The sequence below is a fragment of the Macrotis lagotis genome, chromosome 1 (assembly GCF_037893015.1).
Source record: "Macrotis lagotis isolate mMagLag1 chromosome 1, bilby.v1.9.chrom.fasta, whole genome shotgun sequence".
In the NCBI taxonomy this organism is placed as follows: domain Eukaryota; kingdom Metazoa; phylum Chordata; class Mammalia; order Peramelemorphia; family Peramelidae; genus Macrotis; species Macrotis lagotis.
Genome location: NC_133658.1, coordinates 181,963,128 through 181,986,741, shown reverse-complemented (window position 1 = coordinate 181,986,741; position 23,614 = coordinate 181,963,128). Strand labels below are relative to the sequence as shown.

Below are 23,614 nucleotides of genomic sequence, written 5' to 3'. Positions count from 1 at the left end.
CATGTATGCATGTATGTACCTATGTGTGTAAATATAAACATGTACATACAAATATACCATCTCAAATGTGTATATATAATATGTATATTTAAATATTTGCAGAAGAATGGTCTCAAAGATTAAGATTAAGATGAATGAAAACCATTAAAATGTCTTAAATGAGGAAAACACCTGCATTTGACATGACAGATTCCAAGAGTATAAAGTAACATCATTTATTCAGTAAATAAAATGTGATTTTTATTTATATAGGGAGATCTTTTCCTTTTCTAATCTAAAAATTTAAATTGAAATACTCCAGTTGCTATGACAACATAAAATATCACATACCACTGCCTTTCCCTCAGTAATTTTTCCCCTATATAGTTCTGGATACATATATTTCCTTAGAAGTTTTCCTACAAATTAAAAAGTGGAATAGAATTTTTAGATTTCCTTGAGGTCATATACTGCTCTTGAGAACACTAGTGTGTTATTTCTATCTCTTCAGGAAGAATTATCAAATGTGAAAAGGAACATTAAATAACTGCACAAGGGAGTATTCAAATAATTTAATTCAATTTAGTTATTAGTTTTTTAAAAATTTGATTTTATACAGGAAAAGTGATAATATCATGGAATTAGATATGGCCAAATCAAGAAGAATCCCTTAAAATATAATAGTACGTTACACTTGGATTTTAGAACCTTAAAGAAAGTTTATACCTAACAGAAATCAGTTTTTTCATCCTTTCTTTTTTAAAATGAAATTTTTATATTCATTTTATCAAAGTTCTCCTTACTAAATTTTGTCTCTGTAACAGACAAAGAAAGACTGACTGCCTCTGTGCATTCACAATTCACATAGGACTCTGGTATTTGTGTTTCTACTAAACCAAGGGAAAAAAATGACTCATCTCAGGGAAAACTTCAGCCACAACAAGAGTTTAAAAAAGTTCTGGAGTGCTGCAGCAAGGGTAGCATTAACAGCAGATCGTTTACTGCCCTTCTTAGATGGAGACTTAGTAGTTGGCTTTTCCTACCTCAGTTCCAATTACTAAGAAAATCAAGTAGAGAGTGAATGAATTCTGACTTCTTGCAAAAATCAATGTAACCCTGGGAATCTACCTTATTTTTGTTTTATTGACTAGGGTAATAGGTTTTATGCATAATTAGTTGCTCAATATTTAAATTTTTTTATTTACCTTTTATTTATTTTCAAAAGAGTGGTCTATCTTCCCCTTGGGGAAAAGATGGACTTTCAATGAAACTTTCCTATTGAAACAACTAGAGTTGAACGGAAAGTCTGATCTTCAAGTACAGGACTCTGGTGAACCATAAAGGGGGTGGAAGAGAAGGACTAACTATGAGGAACTTAATGGTATTGAACTGTTTGTATTCCTGCATGGGAAGAAGATATTGATAACGAATACAAACTTTCTCATTTATAAGAGCTGTTAGAAGGAGCATATATAGACAGGACACAGGAAGGAGTGGAATATAATGGCATAATATAGTAAAAAGATGGAGTCAATGGGTGATAAAGGAAACTACTGGGAGGAAAAGAAAGGAAAAGGGGCTAAGATATTTCACATAAGAGTCAAGAAAAGGCATTTTCAATGGAGTGGAATGGGGAAAGGTAAGGGGGAATGAGTGAGTCTTCATTCTCATCAGAAATGGCTTAGAGAGGAAATAACATATACTTAATAGGGTATAGAAATCTATCTTACCCTAGGAAAAAAAATGAGAAGAAAAGGATGGGATGAGGGAGGATGGGGGAGGGAAGGAGGGAATAGGTGATAGAAGAGAGGGAAGATTGTGGGAGAAGATACTCAGATACAACACACTTTTGGACAGGGACAGGATGAAAGGAGAGAGAGATAATAGAATAAATGAGAGTGGGGAGGAATAGAATAGAGAGAAATAACAACTGGGAAAAATATTGAAGCAGCTTCTCTGGTGGACTTATGTTAAAGAAGGCAACTCACCCCAGAGGCAGAACCATTGGAATCTGAACACAGACTGAAGTACATCTTTTTCTCTCTCTCACTATTCTTGAGGTTTCTCATCTTATATAAGATGATATGTATGTATGTACCTATGTGTGCAAATATAAACATGTACATACAAATATACCATCTCAAATGTATAGATATAAAAGTTAATATATACACATATATTTATTTATATATAATCTTATAACAAGATTATTGTAATAATATAAATTAAATAAACCAAAAAAAAAGAGAAAGAAATTGACTTGGGGCTTGAAACTTCTTAAAAAATTCTTTTTTTTCAATTTATTCTTTTTGGTTTTCAGGTTCTTTGAAGGGGAGATTCTGTTTTTAAGCTTTGTAGAAAAAGGAAGTCAGAAATAGAACTTTCACCCTAGACTAAGGACTTTCCTCTCTTCCTTTAGGTACCAACTAAAATCTTATCTTTTACAAGAAACCTTTCCCAACCTCTTGATTTTTTCTCTCTCTTAATTATTTCATACTTATTTTGTATATAGCTTGGTTAGGTATAATTTATTTTGTGCTTTGAGGTCAGGGACTATCTTTTTAACATCCCCAGTGCTTAGCATAATAAATTTGATTGATTGATAGACTAAGACTTCTAGAGATGCTCTTATTACATCCAGGTTGACAGAGCAATTTTGCTTTCTGCTTTAGAGGTAGGGAGTAGAAACCTTAAGAAAAGGTCCCATCTTGAGGTAATCACTTCTCTAGACAACATTTACTTATGAAAATTTTCCTACAAAGTAACTCTATGGATTTCTTTAATTAGGAGATTATCTTCTCTAGCCCGGTCAGTTTTATGAATTCTCATTTTCAAAATCATGAATTTAGAATGAATCGAAGCAGTCCCATTACAACCTGAGTGGCAATACTTGAGCAACATTATGATTTAGTGATTCCCCAGTCTCTGCTTGAAAGTTTTCAAAGAGTTGGACTTCCTATCTTTTTAAAAAGTACCCTTTTATTTATGTTCTCTAGTTTTACATCTTCTAATGTACCTCACTATTTACTTTTCATCTTGCCCTTTCAGTCATCCTTTCTATAGCTGCTAGATAATCTATATGTGTGTAAACAAAGAGGCATATACATATACTGATACAAAATAAGTACATACATGTATGTATTCACATATATGAACAAAAGGGGGAGTATTAAAACTATTCAAAATATCTTTAAAAAATAATCTGATGATATGTATTGTGATCTAGAGGAGAACAGAAAAGGAAGACAGAGAAGAAGCAGTTGGATAGAAAACCAGGAGAGAGTGTGATATCCCAAAAGCCAATAGTGAAGAAAACGTCAAGGAGAAAGCGATCAACAGTGTCAGAAGCTGCAGAGACATCAAGGAGAATAAGAATTGAGAAAAGACAACTAGATTTGACAACTAATAGGTAACTGGTAACTTTGGAGAGAGTAGTTTCTGTAAAAAAGGTAAGGTCAGAAGGGGGTTTTAAAAAAGTGAAAGGAAAATGGAGGAACATTTTAAATGTCTTTTTGAGAAGTTTAACTACAGAGGGCAGAAGAGATACAGCAGGAATAGAAGGATCAAGTGAAGGCTTGTGTCAAGAGGACATGAGCATTTTTATAGGGAGTAGGAAATGAGCCAGTAGAGAGGAAATAATTGTGAAAGTAAGTACAAGAATGGGGATAAGACAAGGGGCAATCTATTGGAAAAGACAGAATGGAATGGGATCACTTGTACAAGTGGTAGGGTTAGCCTTGATAAGGAGTCACTTCATCATATGAGACACAAAAGAGGAGAAAGGGACAGAAAACATCTGAGAGAAAAAAGATGAGGAAGAGAAGAGGAAGTTCATAGTGAATGACTTCAATTTTTTCTGTAAAATATGAGACAAGGACTTTAACTAAGAAAGAGCAGGGGGAGGGGAGGAGAAGCTATGAGAGATTTGGAGAGGGATTAAAAGATTTAGAAGATTTGGGGAGTAAGATAGTGAGTGATCTGCTATCATCATTCCAGTTTTTCACTTTGTCTCAGGCCATACAACTAGTCTGAGACTATATTTTAACTTGGATATTCTATTATTCACTGCACCCCCAATTTGGTTGATGAATTCAGTTCTTTTTCATTCTTCCTTCTCTATTCTGTTCCACTGATCTGTTTTTCTAAGTACAAAATACATTTGAAAATTACTGCTTTATAAATCTGAGGTGCAGAGATATTTTTCCCCTTTCATTTCTAATGTTTGTCCTTCATTTTTGAAGATCACAACATCAGGGAGGTGATGTCATGACAAGCACATGAATTGGATTTCAATGAGGGGGGTTGTGCTAAGTCACCAGACACACATTCTCCTCCAGTCATTGGGTCCAGAGTCAGATATTAATCAGGATGACTGGAGATGGCCCTGGATGTGAGGCAATTAGGGTTAAGTAACAGGATTAAGTCACTATCTGTGTGACCTTGCATTTCTACAGTCTTCATGATTTCCCTTGGTATTTTTTCTTTCTCTACATGAGTTTTGGTATTATTTTCTCTGACTTAATGTATTTGATTGATCCTCCATGGGTCCTAAATTATTTTTAGTAATATAATTTTTATTCTATTGGCATGGTACATAAATGAGCAGTGAATATTGTTCCATCTATTTGGGGTATTTTAATGTAAGGAATATATTGCTTAGTGGATAAGTTTAGAGCCTTCTGGTTATTAATTTATTTCTCTTCTAATATTCAAATTTCCATTTTTTTCCTTATTTGGGGTTTACATGTTGATTTTCTATTTTTAATTGCACATTTTATTGATCGTCTCTTCTGCTTTTGTTTTTATTTGTAGGTTTTTGCAAGGCAAATGGGGTTAAGTGGCTTACCCAAGGCCACACAGCTAGGTAATTATTAAGTGTCTGAGACCGGATTTGAACCCAGGTACTCCTGACTCCAAGGCCAGTGCTTTATCCACTATGCCACCTGGGTGCCCCACTTTTGTTAATATATTTTAGGGATATATTTTTCATTGGAGGACTAGTGTAGATACATCTAGATGCTTTAGAGGTGGCTAGGTGGTACAATGCATATTGAGTTGAGAGTTGAAATCAGAAAAATTTTAATTTATATTTCTACCTAAGATTCTAGCTATTTTACCCTGGGCAAGTCACTTAACCTTTCTTAACCTCAGTTTCCTCATCTGTAAATTGGGAATTCTAACTGCTATTCACATGATTGATAGGAGAATCAAAGGAGATATCATTTATATAGAATTTTGCACATTTTAAAGAACAATAGCTAATATTATTACAGTAAGTTAGTTATCATTATCTTTATTATCATGATTTTCTTTGTCAGAGGTTAGCAAATTATGGCTAGTAGACCAAATCTGGTCCATATATGCTAATGTATGATCTACCAAGTTTAGCATTGGTTTTAAAATAAAATTTGCTGCATTAAAAATGTAAAAATAAATTTTAGATAGTGGTAGTAGAAAAGCAGGCAGGAGACTGGATATGAATCTTTCAAGTTTACTGATCCTTGGTCTATATAATTAATTCTTTGACCTATTCATTAATTTAAGACTTCATTATTAAATCTTCATCTAGATATATGTGTTTTCCTTGGTCTCCCCTATAATTTTTAATGTTATCACCTAGAAAAAGGCATAAATATTTAAGTTCTAAATTCTACAGCAATTTGTTCAGGTCTTTGTTTTTACTTTTCTCCAACTTCTTATGCTTACTAGCTTTGTTTTTTGTTTTTCCCTGTATCTTGTTCTAATAAATTTATTTTTGTTTTGTTCTATTCTTTATGTAGCATTCTCCCTGGACTACTCCTATGATTTATTCTCCATTCACTGTGGTGCCATGGAGTTATCTAAGAAGAGGTTAAATAATTAACTAACTTTGAATTGTATTAACAGAAACACAAGAGGATCATTATGTAGTAGAGGATCATGGGCTGCCCTTGGAATCAAAAAGACCACTATGCAAATCTTGTCTATTGTCCCCAGGATCATTAATTAGAACTAGAAAGGATGTCAGAGTCCATCATGTCCAATCCCCTCATTTTTATCAAAGGAAGAAACTAAGGGGTGAAGTAATTTCCTCATAGTCCCACAGTGAATAATGATCTGTCTGACATGCAACAGGAGCTTTCATGCCCCAAAGTGATGACAGGTCAAGATTATTTAAATAAAGGAGGCAGGTATTAGCAGAAAAAAAGAACAAAATGTTACCTCCCTACGTTTGTGGATGGTGGTTAGTATAAATCCTTGAGACATCATTGAGAGAACCTGCAAGGGTGAACTTGGATACATTAAGGAGTTTATTCATGGCAACTAAAGTTGTACCAAGGATAGACAAATTAAGATGCTTAAGTCATTTGTTCCTGTGGGGCCAAAATTGAAGGAAAAGTAAATTAGGGCTAATGAATTACTTTTCAAAAAGCATTGGGAATAGCAGACATGTTGATTTTCAACCTTCTTTTAAAATATTTATAGGTATATATATATATATATATATATATGTATATAATGTATAAAAGTATTTTGCTTTTCATTGAATCTGATTTCATTTATTTATGGAATTTACTGAAATATATAGAATGACAACTTCAACATCATCAACAGCAATAATAATGATAGTAAGAGTAATAATTATATAGTGATTACTTTGCTCCTGGAACTTTACAATCATAATCTCATTTGATTCACACAATCCTGGGAGTTGAGTAATGCTATTATTATCCTGATTTGACTGGAAAGAAAACTGATTCAGACAAAAATTATTTGCTTAGATCTTATCTTACCTCTATGAAAAAATATTTCAGCATAATAATATTTTATTAAACAAAACTGAAAATGGTATATGAAATATATGCCCTTATGTGAACCCTGACTCCAGACATAGTATACAGTCCACTGAGTGACCCAACCTCCTCTCAATTCACTTTTTCAACATGTGAGATTTGTATTGTCTGTGAGAAAGCCAGGGAATACCTAGCAAGTGTCTAGGTTTTAAGGCTAGTCTATATAACCCTATAATGTAGATGAAATTGGGATGAAAAATGGAAGAAAATTATCCTGTTCTTGAAATACAGAGCATGAATGAATAGGTAACCATTTATCTAGGCAAATGAATGAATAGGCAACTATCTACTGGATACTGGTATTTAATTAAGAGAAGTTAGTTGTCTTAAAGAAGCATAAAGAGATAAAGATTTTTCTGAAAGACTGTCAAGGGTTTTAAAAGATTTGAACTCAAAAGTTTAGAGCTGGAAGAGGCTTTAAAAATAAGCTAAGTTTATAGATGAGGAAAAATAATAGTTAAAGAGATTTAAGTCATATGTTACTCAGCTAGTCAGAAACTAGTGAATAATAGAACTCAGGATCCTATTAATTTCTCTCCCTCCTAAAATCAAGTATTTTTCATCAGGATTGGGAAGAGGGATGATATATAGTTCCTAGGCACAAGACCAATGAGCTTGTCACAAAATTATTTAAAATAAATTTAGATCTTATCTTACCTCTATGAAAAAAAATACAATAGGATTATATTTTATTAAGCCAAATTGAAAAAAATCCAAGACTCTTCAGCTATTTGACCTAATTTCTTAGCATAAAATAAAAGCACCCATTTGCACACACTACATTTAGCTTTTGCTGCCACTCTCTGTATGCCTCTCTGTGGAAGAGAGTGAAGATTGACAAAGCTGTTAGGAGGAAGAATAAACTGTCAACATACTCACTCTAGAAATTTCTCCTATGTGAAATAAAGTAAGAATGACAAGTAAAGAACAAAATAGTTGCACAATATTCCTTTTAAAACCAAACAGCCTCAAAATAAAATATTAGACTACATCCCTTCTTTCCTCCCTTTATCACCTCCCTCTTCCCCTCACTGGAATTATCTTTTAAATTTTTTTCTAGGGCAGCTAGGTGGCACAGTAGATAGAGCACCAGCCCTGGAGTCAGGAGTACCTGAGTCCAAATCCAGTCTTAGATACTTAATAATTACCTAGCTGTGACCTTGAACAAGTCACTTAACCCCATTGCCTTGCCAAAAAGAAAACCAATTTTTTTCTGACTTAAAATAGTTACTTAAGTTCCCTACACTGAGTTGCCCAGCATTTCCATTTGATTTAAAGAGGTGACACTTATGTCTCTTGCTATCATTTATCTTACATTATTCTCCTAGAAGTTAAGTATTTCCACAACGATACAGTTGAAATTCTAAGTGGTTCTCTCTCCCTGAATTCTACTTAGATGCCATATGGCATTTCACTTGAGTTTGAGATACCTGAATTCTAAGGCCTAGCTGCCATATACTAACCAGCTTTGTAACTTGGCAAAGCTATTTACTTCTCACTTATCTTGTTCTCAGTTTCCTCATCTATAAGATGAAAGAGTTGAATCTGATGATTTGGAGAGCCCCTTCTAGCTCACAAATTATACATAAGGAAACACTGAATTTTTGAGCCCAATTTTAGATTTTTACAGTCTAAAATTGCTACTTAGAAAATTGTCTGGGGATATAGAAAATTTAAATGATTTGCTGAAGATGACCCAGCTGGTATCTCAGAGGCAGACCTTGAACTCAAATGTGGCAGTTTTGTAAACACATGCCTTGCTACTTATAAAGATATAATTCACATCCATTAAATAAGGAAGTAGAATGCCTATATTCTGAATTTTCTTCTGAAAAGTAGAGTAGTGAGAAACAAATTTGCATTCAAATATCAGGAAAACATTTCTAACAGTAAGAGTCCCCCCCCCAACCCATCACCACCATAAATTAAATGAGATGCATGAAGTCTTCAAAAAGGTCAAATGACTAGTTGTTAGGTGTGTTATTATAAGAGAGTCTATGATTTTGAGTCAGAGTTGTTATAACTCAGTTCTTTTCCAACTCCCAAATTTTGTAATTCTATTACTAATTAGAGAGCTGTGAATGAGAAATATGGAGCTGGTTGTTAAAAAGAACATTTTGCTCTTTTTTGTTTTTCAAAAATAATGTCATGGTTGTCTATAATGAATTGATACTCTGGGAGAGTTTTTCTTTCTTTGAAAAATCTTAAGCAACTAATAGAGAGCACTATAATTTCAGATGACAAATACACACACACACACACACACACACACACACACATCAATTTTAAGAGGATGACCAAAGTATAGCACAATCCAACAGAGTCCCATTCATGTCCAAATAGTTAAGAAACCATATCGGGAGAGTGATAATAATGTAATCCTGGGAATGGCGACCTAGATTGAGCAAGGAAAGGAGATTTTACCATCTCAGGTCATTCACAGGGAAGTGAAAAATGGTAAAGGGAAAGAGAAAAATGCCCAGAGGACTAGGCATGTCCTATCTTCAAACTAGGTGTCACCCAGGTCCAAATCTCTAGACTATTATAAAGAGGAAGCATGAACTGCTATGTTCTACTTTTTATGACTTTCATGAAATATCTTTAATAAAGTTGGCATAAAGTTTATTTATTCTGTTAACTATTTGTGAAAGGAAACTCAGGAAAGCGAATTGGATATAATATTTATGAAAGGAAAACCAGGAAAAGTAATTAGATTTTATTTCCACATAGGACACAGTATTTATGATCCTTCTATTTGCCCAAGAGACCACTGATTACAAAGACACATCAACCTTGGACTCATTTGAGTCTGCCTTCTGTGAGGAATCTGGCCCCTGAGAGGGTGCTGAACTACTAAGAGAATCCATTCCCCTAGTCCCTGTTCTCTCTGTCCCAAAAGGGGGTTCCTAGAGAAAAATAATTTTAAATGAAACTTAGGGTTGACTTATGTCTATACTCTCTCCTAAAGGAATTTACAAAGTCCTAGAAAATTTGCCAAATATACAATGTAGTAGATACCAAGTATAGGACAGCTAGTTATTTCTTCTACCACAAAAGAAATTTTTAAAAATGATTTGTATATGTTTCAAGAGAGATCAGAAGAGAAATTCCTCGATCTACTGCCCACCTGTATGAGTCTTGTACTCCAAGGTGTCCCACTTGCTTGTGCACCCATTGTGCTAGGGCATAATCTTCACTGTCCTCTTACTGTTGAAGTATAGCTATTTTTGCTAGTTGGTCCACATGGGCATTATACTCAAGCTCCAGGTGCATCCACAGTGGTGTGATCATCTACATGAAAACCTGAAATATTAGTAACATATGACCATTCCCATATATCTTGCCACAATTCCTTTCCCCATACATCTTTCCCATGAATTGCTGATTATTTCCCTTCCCTATAGGCATCCACATAGTCAAACCATTAACTACTGCACATGAATCAATTAAAGATATGACATTCTTTTCCTTGTTCAGTTTTAATAGCTGCATAAACCACTATTAATTCTGCCAACTGACTGCTTCCTCCCTGTCTAGTATTTTCCAAAGACTCTGAAGTGGTAAGACTATATGTTACCATTTTCCAGTACCTCAACTGACCTACATTAACTGACCCATCTGTAAACCAGGCATATTTCTTTTCTTCTTAACTCAAGCGATTACAGCCTTCTCCCCATTTTACTAAATGAATTTGCAATTGTTTTGACTGGTGGCACTTCATTCTGAGCCACTCCCATTTCTGAAATCTCTTCATGTAGTGCAGAAATTACTAACTTAACTGTCTTAGCTCTGTTTTGAATATACCACTTCCATTTAATAACACTAACTTCTTAAGTCCAATTTTATGCAAAGCAGATGTACTCATTATCCACTGTATAATAGGAATTTTTGGCCACAAAATCACTCCATGCCCTTAACCAGTGCCCAATAGACAACCAAGAGCTGCTGTTCAAAGGAGAATAATTTTCTCTCACCTGTCATAGTTTTCTTGACCAGAAGCCAAGGGGCACATTTTTTTTTTTGTTGCCTTTGCCACAGGCTCCAGTCTACATAATCTTCCTGCAATTCCACAGGACCCTTCCCCATAGGCCATAAATCAAGGGCAATTTGTATAGCTGCCTTGGCTTCTTCCTCTTGCCCCCAATTAAACTCATATTTCTTCCTGGTAACCCAATATAATGGGCATAATAATTGTCCTAGATGGAGAATATGAGTTCTCCAGTACCTAACTAATCTTATAAATTTTGGGCCTCAGTCTTATTAGTTGGGGAGGGGGGTAAGAAATCCTGGATTTTCTGCTTAGCTTCTCCATGTCCCTTATTCTAATAAATCTTGGACAAGACCTGGAATCTTCTTGTACCTTTCATATGCTCTATTAGCCTTTATAACTGCCCTAAATCTATCACTGCATACCAATCAGAGTATAGTGTCAGGAATGGCAGCAAATAAAGGAGTCACCTTACTTAACTGTCATTAACCACCATCATTCTCCAAGTTCCATCAGATTTTCTCACAGGCCACACAGGGTTATTCCATTCAGTGGTGGTAGGGGTTAACACTCCTGCCTCCACATATTCTTTAATAGTGACAGTGATCTCTTGTCCTCCAGATAGTCTATATTGTTTTAAAGTTATGGTTCTAGAGGGGGATGGCAATGACACTACTAACACAGCCTTGATGGTCAAAGCACGGACTGCAAAGTGGTAGTGTCCATCAACTAACTATCAAGTAATTCCTTGTAATATATCAATCCCAATTATATACTCAGGAATGGGTACGATCACTACTGTATAATCCCTACGGCTAACTGTCCAATCTTAAATGGCAATGTTACTTGTCTGGAAAGTATCTCTTTTCCTTCTAATCCTGTGTTTATCATAAATTTCCCTTGTTTAAATTTATTAGGGTTTCCATATATTAAAGAGGCCTCTGCTGTAGTGTCCAGAGTAATGAAACCATTTTTCCATTAACTAGTAATAATGATATGAAGTCTATTATCTCTTTTCCTTATTACTCTCTTTTGCACTAGAGTTTGTATTTTTCCTCATTTTTCCTTCAGGTGTTGAAGGCTGAAAAAAGCTCTCCTGAAATAAAGCTCTCCAGAAGATAGTACAGTGAGTGTTTGCTTCAGCTTTCTCACTTGGGAATGTTCCAACTTCTTTTCTTTGTATAACTTTCTTGACTCACTAGTGGCTTGCCCATCTATTCTCACTTGTTCCACCCTGGCCCTAAGTAAGGCAGTAAGCAAATCTATCTCAGGACATCCTTCTTCATCTTTTACTTTCCCATTTATTGTCTTATCTCTAAGGGGTGGCACTTTCCATTCTCTCAGGTCTCCTAACTGAAATTTTCTCTAATACCTCATTCAGAAGTTTTCCAGCTTTTCCTAATCTTATCTGTTTTCTTTTCCTCAATGAGGATTTCTTCTAAACAATTAAAATCATTTAAAGGCTCAACTTGTCTTAAGGAACAGGTGAGATCCTCCCACCCAGGAATCCCTGGTTCTTTTCTTTTTTCTCTTTTTTTTCCTTCCCCTGATTTTTTTTAGTTTTTTTTACAAGGCAATGGGGTTAAGTAGCTTGCCCACAGCCACACAGCTAGGTAATTATTATGTGTCTGAGGCCATTTTTGAACTCAGGTCCTCCTGACTCTAGTGCTGGTGCTCTATCTACTGTACCACCTAGCCACCCCCCACCCCAATTTCTTTAAGAATGGCATTGCGAGTAAGATTGGGGGGAAAATTGCAAAACTAAAATAACATCTTTAATAATAAAAAAGAATGGCATTGTGGCACAGATCCTGTTCGTGATGCCAATTGTAATGGAAAGGGTTATGTGCTGTACAGACTTTTAATTTAGTCTATCTGAATCTGTCCCACAATGACATGTTCTCTCTCTTTTAAGTCTTTAAATGAAAATTTAATGATTAATACACTTATAATCTAAGACTATATACACTTACATATATGTAAAACATCAGCATAGATATAGTAGAGATAAGAGATAAAAGAGAAAGAATTGTTACCCAAGTGAGGAGGCTCTAAAAGAACTGGAAAATCTGGCTGGGGAAGTCCCAAGATGTCACCTCAGGGTCTCCATTGGAAAAGTCCTCTCGGCAGAGCATCCTCTCTGAAGGGATGGGCTTCGAAAGCCCACTTTCCCAAGTGAGACTTTTAAAGTGCTCCCACAAAAGTAGCACAGGTCAAAGGGTTTACAAGATCAATGGGTTTACAGTGATCAATGGGTTCTTGACTGAACTCAATGATCTACAAGTTTCTGCCAAAATACCCTCAGATCCTGAAAACAAACACTTTCTCCGGGTGTCTTGAGGTTAACACCTAGGGATAGGTCAAGTCCCCAGGTGTGGACCCCAAAAACAGGTTCTCTAGGAATGTTACCCAGCACTCCCTGCCTCAGAACATGTCTTGATCAATCATCCCTCAATTCAGTGTGTTCAGGAAGTTCCTTCTTCTTGTACCATGACAGCTGATAGGGAGTATCTCAATTTAACCCTTCATTCTTCAAATGGACAAAAAGAAATCACTATCAGGAAGCTCTTGCCACTGGGCAACCATCTTATAAGTCTCCCAGTGAAGTCAAGGAAGGGACAAACTTTTTCTCATAACAAATAGCACCATTTCCATTGAAGAGAGAAAGCACAATATGCAAAATGGAGCAGTGGATAGTTAAGAGGGGATAGAAAATATAATTATAATTTCTCTGAATAGAACAAGGAAGCCTGTTTTATAACTCTTTTCTCCTGCACATCTCTCTATGCAAAAGTCAAAGTATCTCTAGGAGATATTGGAGAATTTCCTGAGATCTCACTGTTAACTGTATTTAATCAACCTATAAAAACATTCATATAACCTCATGGACAACAATCACCCACCCAATATATAGGTGATTAGCCTTGGGAGAAGGTATTCCCATCCCATAAAAATCATAATTCATTATCAGATGTGTTTTGAAATTCTATTTATACTAAGAGTAATAAAAGTTGCACTAAGGTACATTGTCAGATGTAATTCTCTTGAACCTAAAACAGAACTAAACAAATTTTTTTAAAATTTCAAATGTCCCATATGCAATATCCCACATAGAAGTGAGGAATCGAGAAAGTTTTAATACATTTGGTAAATGTCTTGGTAATTAACTCAGTCTTGAAAAATGTGTCTGTGTGTGTGTGTGTGTGTGTGTGTGTGTGTGTGTGTGTGTGTGTGTGTGAGAGAGAGAGAGAGAGAGAGAGAGAGAGAGAGAGAGACAGACAGACAGACAGATAGACAGACAGAGAGAGAAAGTGAGAGGGAAAGAGAGACAGAGAGAGGAAAAAGTCAGACAAAGTGAAAAGGAAAGAAAGAGACAGACAGAGAGAGATGAGAAAGAGACAGACAGAAAGATAAGCAGGGTGGGGGGAGGAGACAGAGACAGACACACACACAGAGAAAGAAAGACATATCGAGACAGAGAGAGAGAGAGAGAGAGAGGCACAGAGAGGCAGAGACTAAAGAGAGAGAGAGAGAGACATAGAGATGCTTCATTCTTTTTTTTTAGGTTTGTTTTTTCTTTTGCAAGGCAATGGGGTTAAGTGGTTTGCCCAAGGCCACACAGCTAGGTAATTATTAAGTGTCTGAGGTGGGATTTGAACTCAGGTCCTCCTGACTCCAGGGCTGGTGCTCTATCCACTGTGCCACCTAGCTACCTCTGAGAGAGAGATTCTATAAAATTATTCAACATTTATTTCCTCTGTCACTTTCTATTGTTATTTAAAATTTGTCAAAATTCCATGGGGAGGGGGCAGAGCCAAGATGGCGGTGTGAAGGCAGCATTCCCCAACAACTCCAACTCCCCAAACCCCCAAAAAACAAACAAATAAGGGCTCTAGACAAAATTTACAGGGGAAGAACCCACAGAAAGTCTGAGTGATACATTTTCCCAGTCCAAGATAACCTAGAACCTCCACAGGAAAGGTGTGCTTCACCAGGACCTGGGGTGGGAAAAAAAGCCACTGCGAAACCCAGCCCAGCTCAGTAAAGCCCAGTCCAGCCCAGCCCAGAGATCACCAGCAACAGCTTGAAGGGGAGAGGAGAGAACTCTGCTGCCCCTGGGTGAGTGTGGAGTGAGGAGCACCGACCACAGAACCTGCAGCAAGAATCGGAAGAAAGCATCCTGCACCCCCAAGAGAAGGGAAGGGAAGTCTACAGAGATTTTTCTGCTCTTCCTGAGGTAGGACTGCTGTTTGCCTACACTCAGACTCAGGGTGCAGTTTAGGCTTCCTTACCAAGATAGCTGGATCCTGCCTTATAGCCCAGAGCAGAGGGCAGTGCTGTGGTCATCTACATATCAAAGCACAGGCTAGAGAGCTTAAGTCCTTGGAAGAATAAAGGTCCCAGTGGGGTGTCGTCCCCCCTCCAAAAAAACCCAAAGCCTTGGAAGTGCTGTAAATTAGCCTTGGGCTGAGGAAATGAGTAAACAACAGAAAAAGAAGGATCTGACCTTAGAAAATTACTTCAGTCCTATGGAAGATCAAAACACATATTCTGATGATGACAAAATCGAAGCTTCTGTATCCAAAACCTCCAAGAGAAATAGAAAATGGGCTCAGACTGTGGATGAGCTCAAAAAAGACTTTGGAAAGCAATTCAGAGAGGTGGAGGAAAAATTGGGAGGAGAAATGAAAGCAATGCAGAAAAATCATGAAAACAAAATCAAAAGCTTGGTGAATGAAATACAAAAAAAAATATTGAAGAAAATAATATGTTAAAAACTAGTTTAGGTCTAATGGAAAAAGCAAAACAAAAGGCAAATGAGGAGAAGAATGCCTTAAAAAGCAGAATTGGCCTGCTGGAAAAGGAGATAAAAAAGCTCTCTGAAGAAAATAACACCTTCAAATGCACAATGAAACTAAAGGAAGCTGATGACTTTGCAAGAAATCAGGAAGAAATAAAACTCTTCCAAAAAAAGCCAAAAATCAGAAGAAAATGTGAAATATCTCAGTGGAAAAACAACTGACCTTGAAAACAGATCCAGAAGAAATAATTTGAAAATTATTGGACTATCTGAAAGCCTCGACCAGGAAAAGAGCCTAAACTTCATTTTTCAAGAAATATTACAGCAAAATTGCCCTGAGATCCTAGAAGCTGAGGGTAAAATAGAACTTGAGAGAATTCACCGGTTACCTCCTGAAAGGGATCCCAAAAGAAAAACTTCCAGGAATATTATAGCCAAATTCCAAAACTCCCAAATCAAAGAGAAAATTCTAAAAGCTACCAGAAACAGACAATTCAACTACGGAGGCTCCATAGTCAGTATTACACAGGACCTGGCAGCATCTACATTAAGGGCTCGTAGGGATTGGAATATGATATTCCAGAAGACAAAAATCTTGGTTTACAACAGAGAATCACAGCAAAACTGAACATTCTCTTTCCGGGCAAAAGATGGATTTTCAATGAAACAGGGGACTTTCAAACTTTCCTAATGAGACAACCAGAGCTGAACAGAAAGTTTGATCTCCAAGTACAGGACTCTGGTGAACCATAAAGGGAGTGGAAGAGAGGGACTAACTATGAGGAACTTGATGATGTTGAACTGTTTGTATTCCTGCATGGGAAGAAGATATTGATAACTCATATGAACTTTCTCATTTATAAGAGCTGTTAGAAGGAGTATATATAGATAGGACATGGGAAGGAGTGGAATATAACGGTATGATGTGGTAAAGGGATGGAGTCAATGGGAAATGGTGGAAAGTACTGGAAGGAAGGAAAAGGAGATGAAGAAGAAGAAGCTGAGAGATTTCACATAAAAGTCAAAAAAAAAGCTTTTTCAATGGAGGGGAGGGGGGGAAGGCAAGGGGGAATGATTGAGCCTTCATTCTCATTGGAAATGGCTCAGGGAGGAAATGGCATACACACTTAATAGGATGAGGAAATCTGTCTTGCCCTGGAGAAGGATGGGAGAAAAGGGACAGGATTAGGGGAAATGGGAGGGGAGAAGGGGGTTATAGGTGACAGAAGAGAGGGAAGATCAAGGGAGAGGATACTCAGATGCAACATGCTTTTGGACAGGGCCAGGATGAAAGGAGAGAAAGAATAGAATAAATGAGAGTGGGGAGGGATAGAGTGGAGGTACAGCTAGTGATAGCAACTGTGGGGAAAATATAGAAGCAACTTCTCTGGTGGACTTGGGATAAAGAAAGGAACTCACCCCAGAGACAGAGCCATTGGAATCTGTACACAGACTGAAATACAATTTTTTTCTCTCTCTCTCTCTCTCTATTCTTGAGGTTTCCCATCTTCTTGGGGGGATGGGGTTTATGTTTATTCTTATGTTTATACTTATAACATCCAATTTACATCAATGTATGGCATGGAAACAATGTAGAGACTGTCAGACAGCCTTGGAGGGGGGGGAATTGTAGAATTCAGAGCCTTGAAAAAAAAATGATGGGTATAATTTACTATTGTATATAATTGGAAAACGAATAAAATATTTAAAAAAAATTCCATGGGGATATTTTACTATTGGAGTTTGACTTTAGGTGTTGCTAAATGAACTCAGTTTACCTTCTTTAGGGGTTTACCTTCTTTGGGTTTACCCTTTGGGGGGGAATATTGTTTAGTATTATAGATCTAGATATTTTGATCTGGAAGAAGTGTTAAACATGACTTAGTCTAAATCCCTCATTTTGCATATTAAATAACTGAAGAACTGAGAGTTGAAGTGATTTATCCAGTCAGATGGGTTAGAGTCAAGATTCAAGCCTATTTCTCCTCACTCCAAAGCCAACATTCATCCATACTATGTCCTTTCAGTTTTAGAATTCTGTTGCATTTTCTCTGTTCATTTTTTAAACATTGTTGTTATTGTTGTTGGCCTCCTCTTCTCTCCTGTTTCAATATATTCTTTTCCCTAGGTTAAGCCAAGTTATAAATAATACAGAAGTAGTCTAGAGTAGCCCAATCAAACTATTTATTACTATCTACAGCAAATCTACTGACTTCACTTTGTGTACTCTAGGGTTTATTCCCAGATGACTTGTTTAAGGTATATCTGCCTCACAACCTGTAACAACCACTTCATAATCTCGGTTAAGAGAGTACCTTAGGTTTACTCTGTCCTTCCAGCTGGCAAGAGTTCAATTAGTAGCAAACTAATTCCTCCAAGGAAGGTCCATTTCTCTATCTTTTAACACATCTTGAGAGGTCAGGCTATGTTTGAAATCCCTCCTTTCTTCCTCTGTGCTGTTCCTATGCCATTAAGGTTAATGTATGACTGGAGTTATATGTTCTGGATAACTCTCCTTCTGGGACTACTACTTCTGGAGAAAAATTGCATTCTCTTTAGTCTCAACAAAAAAAGAATTGATGTGATTGGCAAAGCGGTACTTATAACAGGTCATACTGGCTTTGGGCATTAACTGGCCTTGAGACTATTTCATCTTGCCTTCACTGTATTTGCTACTCGCCTCTTTCCAGATGGGAAAGGAACAGAATATCCGAGGCAGGAGGCAGGAACTAGTGGTCATCTATACATTTTCAAACTCAATATCAGTCAGGATCAAGATGCAGCTGATGTTAAGGATTTAACTCCTGAAGAATCTGCCTGAAAAGGGTAAAGTGTTTTCCTCACTTTAGAACAGACCCCCAACTATTCCATGTTCCTAGGACACTGAAAACTGTCCTTCATAAAGAAAAGCAAGGTTTGCTCTGGTAAGACTTACGTCAGATTCCAGACTTCAGGGATAATGGTGAGTAGAGGAAAAAGGAGCAGTTTCTACAACTTCAAACTAAGACAGTACACTAAACTTTCTCCCAGTCTAAAGACCACAGTTATATCCTGTCCCTAGGGAAAACAAACTGCTAGAAATTTTCTTTTCCTCCCTGAACCTCCTTTAAACTGTATCTTTTATACCTCTTAAAACTTCCTTGCACAGGGCAAAGCCCCAATGCCTAATACACATAGGAGCCTAATGTTTGTTCATTGATGTGTCTTTGTCTAATAACTCACATACAGCACTTTTTTCACCATCCTGTAGGGACTGATCTTTTCCAGAACTAGTTTTGAGTGAAAGCTAAATAGAATGAAGCTACTCCCCCCCAACCCTCTGCTTTCCCTCATCTCCTCTCACCCACCATTTCCCCATGAATTTTAGTGCTTTTCAAACAGAATAGAGAAGAGCGTTATATAATTTGGTAGATGTTGGAGCTCAAGGATTTCTAAAACAAGGTCATCAAGTCCAACTCTTTTATTTTACAGATAAGAAAACTGAGGCACAGAGAGATTAAATGGTTTAATTAACTATTCACTGACTGATTGATTCTGAGTTTTTGTCTAATAATATAACCTTATTCTGAGCATTTTCACTGGCTTGTCTCCTCTGCATAGAATGATTTCCCTTCTCGTCTTTGTCTCCTGAATTCCCTAATTTCCTTCAAGTTGTAACAAAAAAGCTTCAGGAAGTCTTTCTCAATTCCTCTTACATCTAGTGCCTTCCCTCTGATGATTAATTCCTATTTCCAGGGTAGACAGTATCAAGGTGTGGGGTCAATTTGACTGTTTATTTTAAAGAAATCGGGCTAGCATACCCATGTGGGACCAGTGACTACTTTTCTCTGACAGTTATGGAACGTTATTTTATAGGGTCTATCAGCATCTTTCATCTAGTAGACCTGAGTTAGCAGACCCCCTGATGCCTAGAAAGCAGCTAGGTGATTCCCTGAATAGAATGCTCAACCTGGAGTCAAGAAGACCTGAGTTCAAATCCAATCTCAGCTACTAACTAGTTATGGGACCTGAGTATGTCACTTAACTCTGTTTGCCTCAGGTTCCTCATCTGGAAAAGGAGCTAGAGTAGGAAATGGCAAAGCAATCCAGTATCTTTGCCGAGAGAAAAACAACTGTGTTCCTGAGCTCAGGGTCTGAGAAATTGGCTCGAGTAAGTATACAATATGGGGTAGTAATTCAGAATAGGGTTAATTATAGGGTACTAACAAGACAACTCTGAAATATCTTCCTCTTATTTAAAAATGTCAAGGTGAGTCTCATATTTTCACTGTGGTTAAATAATGGATTCTAGTCAGGGTTCTGTATTATATAGAGGACAATTTTAAACATCTACATTCTGAACTATAGAAAAAGCAAATTTTCAGTAATTTAAGACTCCTAGATTCCATATCTGAGCTTATTCTTTCAGATCAACTAACATAAATGACTAGTTTCTCATACAATATACATTCAGCAAGCATGCATAAAGACCTCTTATTTGTAATATTTTTTTAGGTTTTTTTTTGCAAGGCAAATGGGGTTAAGTGGCTTGCCCAAGGCCACACAGCTAGGTAATTATTAAGTGTCTAAGACCGAATTTGAACCCAGGTACTCCTGACTCCAAGGCCAGTACTTTATCCACTATACCACCTAGCTGCCCCTTGTAATATGTTTTAATAAAAGTTGTGAGGATATAAAAGGAGTTGTAGACATAGTCCCTGGTTTCATAGAACTTTTGCTTAATTAACTGTCCTGAAAGTCTTAGTGCAATTCTTATGCTTTAATAGCCTAAAACTGCACTAAGATTTTTGGGATATAGCCAAAATATATCTAAAATTATAGTATAAAGTAGTAGTCATCAAAACTGCTTGTTACTGGCTAAGAAAGAGTGGTGGATCAGTGAAATAGATTAGGTACAAAAGAAACAGTAGTTAATAATTATAATAATCTACTGTTTGATAAACCCAAAGACTACAGCTTCTGAGCTAAGAACACACTATTTTACAAAAACTACAGGGAAAACTGGACGATAGTATTGCAGAAACTAGGCATAGACCAACATCAAACCCTCTATAGCAAGGTCTAAATGGGTACAGGATTTAGACATAGGAGTGATACCATCAGCCAATAAGGAGAACAAAGTTTTTCAAGTCTACTATACCAGATGTGTGAAGAGGGAGGAAGTTTATGCCCAAACAAGAAATAAAGAACATTATAAAATACAAATGGACCATTTTGATTACATTAAATTAAATACATTTTGCACCAAAAAAAAAAAACCAATGCAACCAAGATTAAGAGGAATGCTGAAAACTGGGAAACAATTTTTACATCTAGCATTTCTGTTAGGACCCGTTTCTAAAATGTATAGAGAACTAAATCAAATTTATAAGAATACAAGTCATTCCCCCAATTGATAAAGAATTGAGGACTCCGGGGTGGCGGGCGGAGCGGGCAGGAGCCGGGGCGCACCCCGGGCAAGGGAAGGACTGCAAAAGCCCTGCGGTCCTTGCAGTTTGCAAATCCAGGAAAGCAAACTGTATTTACTCCAGAAACTGGTAAGAGAGAGAGAAAAAACCGAGGCAACCAATTCAGACAGGCAAGTGATTCCACCAAAGAGCAAAATCTATGACAGTCAGGGCCTCCTGATACTGAGTGGAATGGATCTCTGCGACTGCCTTGATGAAGATTGCCTGGGCTGTTTCTACGCATGTCCCAATTGTGGCTCTAACAAGTGTGGAACCGAGTGCCGCTGTGACAGAAAATGGCTTTATGAGCAGATTGAAATCGAAGGAGGGGAGATTATTCATAATAAGCATGCTGGGTAGTTTGAAAGGGGGAATGAGCTACTCTTATTTCCTTATAAGCTCTAAAATTCTACTGTAGATATAGTCAGAATTCAAGCATGATAAAAAATTGAAAAAATGGTATTACGTGAGTGTTTTGTGTTAGATGTTTCAGAATTCATCGTTTTGTGTACATTTTAGATGGACTTTAAAAAAAAAGCTTTAGTTTATTGTGGATAAATAAGCAAGTACAGTACTTGGGAAGAGTGCTTGACACCACAAGGAGAATCAGTCTTTTTGTACAACTAGGAACCATTTTGGCATCAGTCACTAAATTAGGGGCAAAATCTTGAAAGCACTTTATCAGATTACATTCCCTTTGAGTAAAGAAACAAAAGAAAATAGAATTTTTTTTTAAAGACTACCCTAAGGATTCTTGCTCCTTTCTATCCAGTTTTTGGTCAAATTAGAGTCTTAATATTTTAAAATTTAAATAGTAGTCCACTAAGTTCTAAACCAATGTAGCCCACTTAATTTTAAGCACCTGGCCTGACCTACTTTGAGCTACAATAATACTCTGTGATGTACATTCAATTGCTTGCACAACCTCTCTCTCTCTCTTCTCCCCACCTCCCACTCCCAGTCCTTTTCCAATTCAAACCAATTAAGTCTCTTCACCAAACAGAATCTAGATTTCCTGTCCTATCAAGAATTGTGCCTGTTGATACTTAATATTTGTGTTCCTGTAATCTTTCAAAAAGTTACAGCAGTACATTCCTTAGGTATAGACAAAAATTAGATTATTTTAGAAGAGATATTTTTCTCAGAATAGTATATCTGAAATCTCAAGTCATAAATTGCCTTCATAATTAGCATTGCATTCCAAACATTTATACAAATTTTGAAAGGTGACAGTTTCATTATCTCACTATCTTACTTTCATTGGTTTCTTCTATAGAATGAGCTTTTAAGAGCCTGCCTACCAAAGGACTCTAGACTTTAAAGAGTTCTATAAGAAATATAATTCTTACAATGTTACAGAATTTGCAAGCCTGTTGAGATTTGGTGCATTTTTAAAGAGTGAATCCACAAGTCCATTTCCTGTTCTTTCTTTAAAATAGGAGTACTAATGGAACCTTCAGGTCCTTTTTTATGTTGCTGCTAGCCTTTTCAAGAGACCTAGCTATAAAGCAGATGCTCATGCTTAATTCTGTTCTATATGATTGTGATAGAGAAGTCAGTGTTAACATGCTCAAAAGTTGAAATAGAAATGTAACATCGAGATTTTTGTGGTTTTGACATCGCAAGTTCATTTGCACTTTTGCATCCTTAAGTTGAAAGACTGGTTTTTGTAGTTTTATTTGACTTCTTCGGTTTTAATGTTAATTAATAGCTGTACTTCGGCAGTTAATATCATATTGGTAGAATCTAGTATTAGAGAATCTAGTTGTAATCCCCAAATCCTCCATGAGACTTTGCATATTAGAGCCCACGGTCCATCCTAATTTTGTTCTGTTGATGTGGGCATGTTCAATTTTGTTGAGACAATCCTTTTTAGCATTTGTGTACAAGTCCTCACCTTCTAATTTCTATTCTGCTCAGCATAGTGTTTATATGAGTAAAATAAGTACTATACACATAGGTATTGTATTTTGTTAGGAGTATATTAAATGTTAAAATATTTTAAGATTGCTGTATACTTCAGGAGGGAGGTGTTAAGTTCTTCCTAGGTGAAGGCTGCAGAAGATTTGTCAGTGTAGGGAAGAGAAACTGGAAGTAGTTATGATGATTTGCAGAGAAAAGAATTACTTTGGTGGGTACAGCTATTGTTCAGGAAGAACTAATTGAAAATTGTCTTCATTATCTCATTTGTGTGGGTACTTTATCCATTATATAGATTCTACACATTCTATCTTCTTTGTACACTTTGTCTCTTCCACATAGTGTCTAAACTATACCGTTAACACTAAAGGCATAAATACAGTAGGAGCAGTATTTTCTTTGTTAGGCTACTTTAAGATATGTAAAACATTTTTGGGGGGCCCAATACAGTGCCCTTGTCCCTTTGTAGTTTTCCTTTACCTACATTTTTACTTTTTGTAAAAGTAGCTTAATTTTGATTATATTGTAATATTTTGGCTTTGTTTGAATTTTCTAAGTTTTTGATGACAGAATACCACTGAACTATTAGAGCAATTCTGGTTTCCTTTTATAGTTACTTTGCTAAAGGCATTTTGTTCTGTTAAAG

The 23,614-nt window shown here is 36.5% G+C and overlaps 1 long non-coding RNA gene and 1 pseudogene across 2 annotated transcripts in view; one reads left to right on the top strand and one right to left on the bottom strand.

Annotated features, from left to right (window-relative positions):
- Nucleotides 1–11,436, bottom strand: part of LOC141514840 (uncharacterized) — a 139,558-nt gene extending 128,122 nt beyond the window's left edge. Inside the window, exons 1-2 of one of the 2 annotated variants that reach the window (XR_012476127.1) lie at nucleotides 11,271–11,436; nucleotides 9,940–10,115 (exon numbers count right to left, since the gene is read on the bottom strand). This is a non-coding gene — a long non-coding RNA (uncharacterized LOC141514840). Of the gene's footprint in view, nucleotides 1–9,939; nucleotides 10,116–10,786; nucleotides 10,852–11,270 lie in introns of those variants that run through there. The other variant, XR_012476128.1, reaches the window with a different exon arrangement.
- A 6,629-nt stretch (nucleotides 11,437–18,065) lies between these two features.
- LOC141519562 (D-beta-hydroxybutyrate dehydrogenase, mitochondrial-like) overlaps nucleotides 18,066–23,614 on the top strand; it is a 29,159-nt pseudogene continuing 23,610 nt past the window's right edge.